The sequence below is a fragment of the Astyanax mexicanus genome, unplaced genomic scaffold (genome assembly GCF_023375975.1).
Source record: "Astyanax mexicanus isolate ESR-SI-001 unplaced genomic scaffold, AstMex3_surface scaffold_110, whole genome shotgun sequence".
In the NCBI taxonomy this organism is placed as follows: Eukaryota; Metazoa; Chordata; class Actinopteri; order Characiformes; family Acestrorhamphidae; genus Astyanax; species Astyanax mexicanus.
In genome coordinates, this window is record NW_026040036.1 from 10,001 (window position 1) to 17,603 (window position 7,603).

Below are 7,603 nucleotides of genomic sequence, written 5' to 3' on the forward strand. Positions count from 1 at the left end.
CTCCTCAAAACCTTTAAAAAAAACACAGATCCCGAATGTGTCATCAAACCGAACTCTGTATTACCAAAGGGTCATTAAACTAAAAACAAAGGAAATCTCTCCTCACAACCTAAAAACAAATACGTACCAAAGGGTCATCAAACCAAAAATTAAGGAAATCTCTCCTCAAAACCTTAAAAACACAGAGTACGAATGTGTCATCAAACCAAACTCTCTATTAACAAAGGGTCATTAAGGATATTTCTCCATAAAACCTGAAAAGAATTAAAAAATACTTATCTGGGGAATCACAGCCTTAATCCAAACCTAAAATCTAAAAAGAGGAATAAATATTCCCTTTAAAAATCCACTCCCCCTTGGGAATTGACTTAACTGAACATTTAAAATTAAACAAGGGGCGGAGCCTGTTCCTGGAAGCCTATATAAGCAGCAGGACAGGGGAAACCATTTTAGAGCTGGAACTGAGGCAAGTCTGTGCCTGATGAAGGATCATTCTCTTCCGAAAGGTATTTTTAATATCAATTTTTATTTTAGAAATACTTTTTAATACATACAATTTAATATTGCTTAATTGAACCTTTTAATTGTTTAATAAATGTCTTTTTACTTCATAATAATTAGAATATGATACGATATTAAAACATCAATTAAAGATACATTCACCTTACTATGACCTTAGGACTCTTACTTTAATTGAAGGATAGGACACAAGCCTAGGAATGATCAACCTAAGGCGGGCCACCTCAGAAGAGGGTGTATAGTGTTTAAAAGGCCGAAACACCCTATGACTCTGAGGCACACTACTGATGATGTGTCCTTAAATTACTTAAATAACAGATCCCATTTGGACTTCCTGTTCTAATAATACTAATCATGTAAATTATTTCAAGTAGTAATAATAAAAAAATAAAAAAATTATTATAAAATACCAAAACTATTTTAAACAAAACCTTAGGGACCTAATACTCAATTAAAATGTCTTCACACCCATTCGCTCCCTAGTTAAACATTAACTTTAGGGAGAGGGAATGGGTGAGCTGGAAAGGCCAAGACGGTCTAGAGGGTGCCCTGCTCAGTCTAGTGGCGCACTCCTCACTATGCTCCCTGTGACCTCACATTTAAAATAAACAACTTTAGAGACTTAATACTCATGTAAATATGTCTTCACACCCATTCGCTCCCTAGTTAAACATTAACTTTAGGGAGAGGGAATGGGTGAGCTAGAAAGGCCAAGACGGTCTAGAGGGTGCCCTGCTCAGTCTAGTGGCGCACTCCTCACTATGCTCCCTGTGACCTCACAATTAAAATAAACAAATTTAGAGATTTAATACTCATGTAAATATGTCTTCACACCCATTCGCTCCCTAGTTAAACATTAACTTTAGGGAGAGGGAATGGGTGAGCTAGAAAGGCCAAGACGGTCTAGAGGGTGCCCTGCTCAGTCTAGTGGCGCACTCCTCACTATGCTCCCTGTGACCTCACAATTAAAATAAACAAATTTAGAGACCTAGCACTCGGACGAAGTAGGATTAAGCTAGAAAAGACAGATCAGTTCAGATTTTACCTGCTCATTGACCTCAAGCACAGTAGCAATGCCTAACAGGCGCCGGCCCGTGCACTACCCTTGGTCTTCCTACTCAAACCATGCAGCCTGATGGGCTGTACTGGGGGAAGTCATTGTATATAACAAAAACCTAACCCTTGCCAGAGCCTTCGGACCAGGCATGCTACATGAGTCTCACTGGTCTAATGAGCCAAGCCAAATTCTCTTGGAACTTTAAGTAAAATTATTATTATTATTATTATTTTGTATATTGCCTAAACATAACCTAACCCTAAACCCAACCCTAAAACATAGTCTAAATCTAAACCTAACCCTAAACATAACCTAACTCTAAACCTAACCCTAAACATACCCTAAACCTAACCCTAAACATAACCGAAACCTAACCCTAAACATAACCTGACCCCAAACCCAACCCTAAACATGGCCTTAATCTAAACCTAACCCTAAACATAACCTGAATCTAACCCTAGCCCTAAAACATAACCTAAACCTAAAACCTAACCCTAAACATAACCTAAATCTACACCTAGCCCTAAACATAACCTAAACCTAAAACCTAACCCTAAACATAACCTAAATCTAAACCTAGCCCTAAACATAACCTAAACCTAAAACCTAACCCTAAACATAACCTAAATCTACACCTAGCCCTAAACATAACCTAAACCTAAAACCTAACCCTAAACATAACCTAAATCTAAACCTAGCCCTAAACATAACCTAAACCTAAAACCTAACCCTAAACATAACCTAAATCTAAACCTAGCCCTAAACATAACCTAAACCTAAAACCTAACCCTAAACCTAACCCTAACCCTAACCCTAACCCTAAACATAACCTAAATCTAAACCTAGCCCTAAACATAACCTAAATCTTAACCTAACCCTAAACATAACTAAAAATCGAAGGAAATCTCTCCTCAAAACCTTAAAAAAAAAACACAGATCCCGAATGTGTCATCAAACCGAACTCTGTATTACCAAAGGGTCATTAAAAACAAAGACTAAAAATCGAAGGAAATCTCTCCTCAAAACCTTAAAAAAAACACAGATCCCGAATGTGTCATCAAACCGAACTCTGTATTACCAAAGGGTCATTAAACTAAAAACAAAGACTAAAACTCGAAGGAAATCTCTCCTCAAAACCTTTAAAAAAAACACAGATCCCGAATGTGTCATCAAACCGAACTCTGTATTACCAAAGGGTCATTAAACTAAAAACAAAGGAAATCTCTCCTCACAACCTAAAAACAAATACGTACCAAAGGGTCATCAAACCAAAAATTAAGGAAATCTCTCCTCAAAACCTTAAAAACACAGAGTACGAATGTGTCATCAAACCAAACTCTCTATTAACAAAGGGTCATTAAGGATATTTCTCCATAAAACCTGAAAAGAATTAAAAAATACTTATCTGGGGAATCACAGCCTTAATCCAAACCTAAAATCTAAAAAGAGGAATAAATATTCCCTTTAAAAATCCACTCCCCCTTGGGAATTGACTTAACTGAACATTTAAAATTAAACAAGGGGCGGAGCCTGTTCCTGGAAGCCTATATAAGCAGCAGGACAGGGGAAACCATTTTAGAGCTGGAACTGAGGCAAGTCTGTGCCTGATGAAGGATCATTCTCTTCCGAAAGGTATTTTTAATATCAATTTTTATTTTAGAAATACTTTTTAATACATACAATTTAATATTGCTTAATTGAACCTTTTAATTGTTTAATAAATGTCTTTTTACTTCATAATAATTAGAATATGATACGATATTAAAACATCAATTAAAGATACATTCACCTTACTATGACCTTAGGACTCTTACTTTAATTGAAGGATAGGACACAAGCCTAGGAATGATCAACCTAAGGCGGGCCACCTCAGAAGAGGGTGTATAGTGTTTAAAAGGCCGAAACACCCTATGACTCTGAGGCACACTACTGATGATGTGTCCTTAAATTACTTAAATAACAGATCCCATTTGGACTTCCTGTTCTAATAATACTAATCATGTAAATTATTTCAAGTAGTAATAATAAAAAAATAAAAAAATTATTATAAAATACCAAAACTATTTTAAACAAAACCTTAGGGACCTAATACTCAATTAAAATGTCTTCACACCCATTCGCTCCCTAGTTAAACATTAACTTTAGGGAGAGGGAATGGGTGAGCTGGAAAGGCCAAGACGGTCTAGAGGGTGCCCTGCTCAGTCTAGTGGCGCACTCCTCACTATGCTCCCTGTGACCTCACATTTAAAATAAACAACTTTAGAGACTTAATACTCATGTAAATATGTCTTCACACCCATTCGCTCCCTAGTTAAACATTAACTTTAGGGAGAGGGAATGGGTGAGCTAGAAAGGCCAAGACGGTCTAGAGGGTGCCCTGCTCAGTCTAGTGGCGCACTCCTCACTATGCTCCCTGTGACCTCACAATTAAAATAAACAAATTTAGAGATTTAATACTCATGTAAATATGTCTTCACACCCATTCGCTCCCTAGTTAAACATTAACTTTAGGGAGAGGGAATGGGTGAGCTAGAAAGGCCAAGACGGTCTAGAGGGTGCCCTGCTCAGTCTAGTGGCGCACTCCTCACTATGCTCCCTGTGACCTCACAATTAAAATAAACAAATTTAGAGACCTAGCACTCGGACGAAGTAGGATTAAGCTAGAAAAGACAGATCAGTTCAGATTTTACCTGCTCATTGACCTCAAGCACAGTAGCAATGCCTAACAGGCGCCGGCCCGTGCACTACCCTTGGTCTTCCTACTCAAACCATGCAGCCTGATGGGCTGTACTGGGGGAAGTCATTGTATATAACAAAAACCTAACCCTAACCCTAACCCTAACCCTAACCCTAACCCTAACCTAACCCTAACCCTAACCCTAACCCTAACCCTAACCCTAACCTAACCCTAACCCTAACCCTAACCCTAACCCTAACCCTAACCCTAACCTAACCCTAACCCTAACCTAACCCTAACCCTAACCCTAACCCTAACCCTAACCCTAACCCTAACCATAACCCTAACCCTAACCCTAACCCTAACCTAACCCTAACCCTAACCCTAACCCTAACCCTAACCCTAACCCTAACCATAAATCTAAACCTAACCCTAAACATAACCTAAATTTAAACCTAGCCCTAAACATAACCTAAAACCTAACCCTAAACATAACCTAAACCTAACCCTAAACATAACCTAGCCCTAAACCCAACCCTACGCATAGCCTAAATCTAAACCTAACCCTAACCCTAACCTAGCCCTAAACATAACCTAAACCTAAAACCTAACCCTAAACATAACCTAAACCTAACCCTAAACATAACCTAATCATAAACCCAACCCTACACATAGCCTAAATCTAAACCTAACCCTAAACATAACCTAAATCTAAACCTAGCCCTAAACATAACCTAAACCTAAAACCTAACCCTAAACATAACCTAAACCTAACCCTAAACATAACCTAACCCTAAACCCAACCCTACACATAGCCTAAATCTAAACCTAACCCTAAACATAACCTAAATCTAAACCTAGCCCTAAACATAACCTAAACCTAAAACCCAACCCTAAACATAACCTAAACCTAACCCTAAACCTAACCTAAATCTTAACCTAACCCTAAACACAACCTAAATAAACTATAAAATGAATACTTACCCAAAGGTTATTAAACTAAAAATCGAAGGAAATCTCTCCTCACAACCTTAAAACAAACACAGATTACAAATGTGTCATCAAACCGAACTCTGTATTACCAAAGGGTCATTAAACTAAAAACAAAGGAAATCTCTCCTCACAACCTAAAAACAAATACTTACCAAAGGGTCATTGAACCAAAAATGAAGGAAATCTCTCCTCAAAACCTTAAAAAACACAGATTACGAATGTGTCATCAAGCCAAACTCTCTATTAACAAAGGGTCATTAAGGATATTTCTTCATAAAACCTGAAAAGAATTAAAAAATACTTACCTGGGGAATCACAGCATTAATCCAAACCTAAAATCTAAAAAGAGGAATAAATATTCCCTTTAAAAATCCACTCCCCCTTGGGAATTGACTTAACTGAACATTTAAAATTAAACAAAGGGCGGAGCCTGTTCCTGGACGCCTATATAAGCAGCAGGACAGGGGAAACCATTTCAGAGCTGGAACTGAGGCAAATCTGTGCCTGATGAAGGATCATTCTCTTCCGAAAGGTATTTTTAATATCAATTTTTATTTTAGAAATACTTTTTAATACATAAAATTTAATATTACTTAATTAAACTTAAAGATACATTTACCTTACTGTAACCTTAGGGCTCTTAATTTAATTGAAGGATAGGACACAAGCCTAGGAATGATCAACCTAAGGCGGGCCACCTCAGAAGAGGGTGTATAGTGTTTAAAAGGCCGAAACACCCTATGACTCTGAGGCACACTACTGATGATGTGTCCTTAAATTACTTAAATAACAGATCCCATTTGGACTTCCTGTTCTAATAATACTAATCATGTAAATTATTTCAAGTAGTAATAATAAAAAAATAAAAAAAATATTATAAAATACCAAAACTATTTTAAACAAAACCTTAGGGACCTAATACTCAATTAAAATGTCTTCACACCCATTCGCTCCCTAGTTAAACAATAACTTTAGGGAGAGGGAATGGGTGAGCTAGAAAGGCCAAGACGGTCTAGAGGGTGCCCTGCTCAGTCTAGTGGCGCACTCCTCACTATGCTCCCTGTGACCTCACATTTAAAATAAACAACTTTAGAGACTTAATACTCATGTAAATATGTCTTCACACCCATTCGCTCCCTAGTTAAACATTAACTTTAGGGAGAGGGAATGGGTGAGCTAGAAAGGCCAAGACGGTCTAGAGGGTGCCCTGCTCAGTCTAGTGGCGCACTCCTCACTATGCTCCCTGTGACCTCACAATTAAAATAAACAAATTTAGAGACTTAATACTCATGTAAATATGTCTTCACACCCATTCGCTCCCTAGTTAAACATTAACTTTAGGGAGAGGGAATGGGTGAGCTAGAAAGGCCAAGACGGTCTAGAGGGTGCCCTGCTCAGTCTAGTGGCGCACTCCTCACTATGCTCCCTGTGACCTCACAATTAAAATAAACAAATTTAGAGACTTAATACTCATGTAAATATGTCTTCACACCCATTCGCTCCCTAGTTAAACATTAACTTTAGGGAGAGGGAATGGGTGAGCTAGAAAGGCCAAGACGGTCTAGAGGGTGCCCTGCTCAGTCTAGTGGCGCACTCCTCACTATGCTCCCTGTGACCTCACAATTAAAATAAACAAATTTAGAGACCTAGCACTCGGACGAAGTAGGATTAAGCTAGAAAAGACAGATCAGTTCAGATTTTACCTGCTCATTGACCTCAAGCCCAGTAGCAATGCCTAACAGGCGCCGGCCCGTGCACTACCCTTGGTCTTCCTACTCAAACCATGCAGCCTGATGGGCTGTACTGGGGGAAGTCATTGTATATTAACAAAAACCTAACCCTTGCCAGAGCCTTCGGACCAGGCATGCTACATGAGTCTCACTGGTCTAATGAGCCAAGCCAAATTCTCTTGGAACTTTAAGTAAAATTATTATTATTATTATTATTATTGTTATTGTTATAAGCCTACTTTTTTTGTATATTGCCTAAACATAACCTAACCCTAAACCCAACCCTAAAACATAGCCTAAATCTAAACCTAACCCTAAACATAACCTAAATTTAAACCTAGCCCTAAACATAACCTAAAACCTAACCCTAAACATAACCTAAACCTAACCCTAAACATAACCTAGCCCTAAACCCAACCCTACGCATAGCCTAAATCTAAACCTAACCCTAACCCTAACCTAGCCCTAAACATAACCTAAACCTAAAACCTAACCCTAAACATAACCTAAACCTAACCCTAAACATAACCTAATCATAAACCCAACCCTACACATAGCCTAAATCTAAACCTAACCCTAAACATAACCTAAATCTAAACCTAGCCCTAAACATAACCTAAACCTAAA

General features: G+C 38.1%; 1 long non-coding RNA gene across 1 annotated transcript in view; it reads right to left on the minus strand.

Moving 5' to 3' along the window:
* The window catches only part of LOC125788714 (uncharacterized), a 3,118-nt gene extending 380 nt beyond the window's left edge, over positions 1-2,738 (minus strand). The window contains exons 1-2 of the long non-coding RNA XR_007429763.1: positions 2,495-2,738; positions 1-11 (exon numbers count right to left, since the gene is read on the minus strand). The exon at positions 1-11 is cut by the window's left edge and continues 100 nt beyond it. This is a non-coding gene — a long non-coding RNA (uncharacterized LOC125788714). The remainder of the gene's footprint in view (positions 12-2,494) is intronic.
* Positions 2,739-7,603: the final 4,865 nt, after the last annotated feature.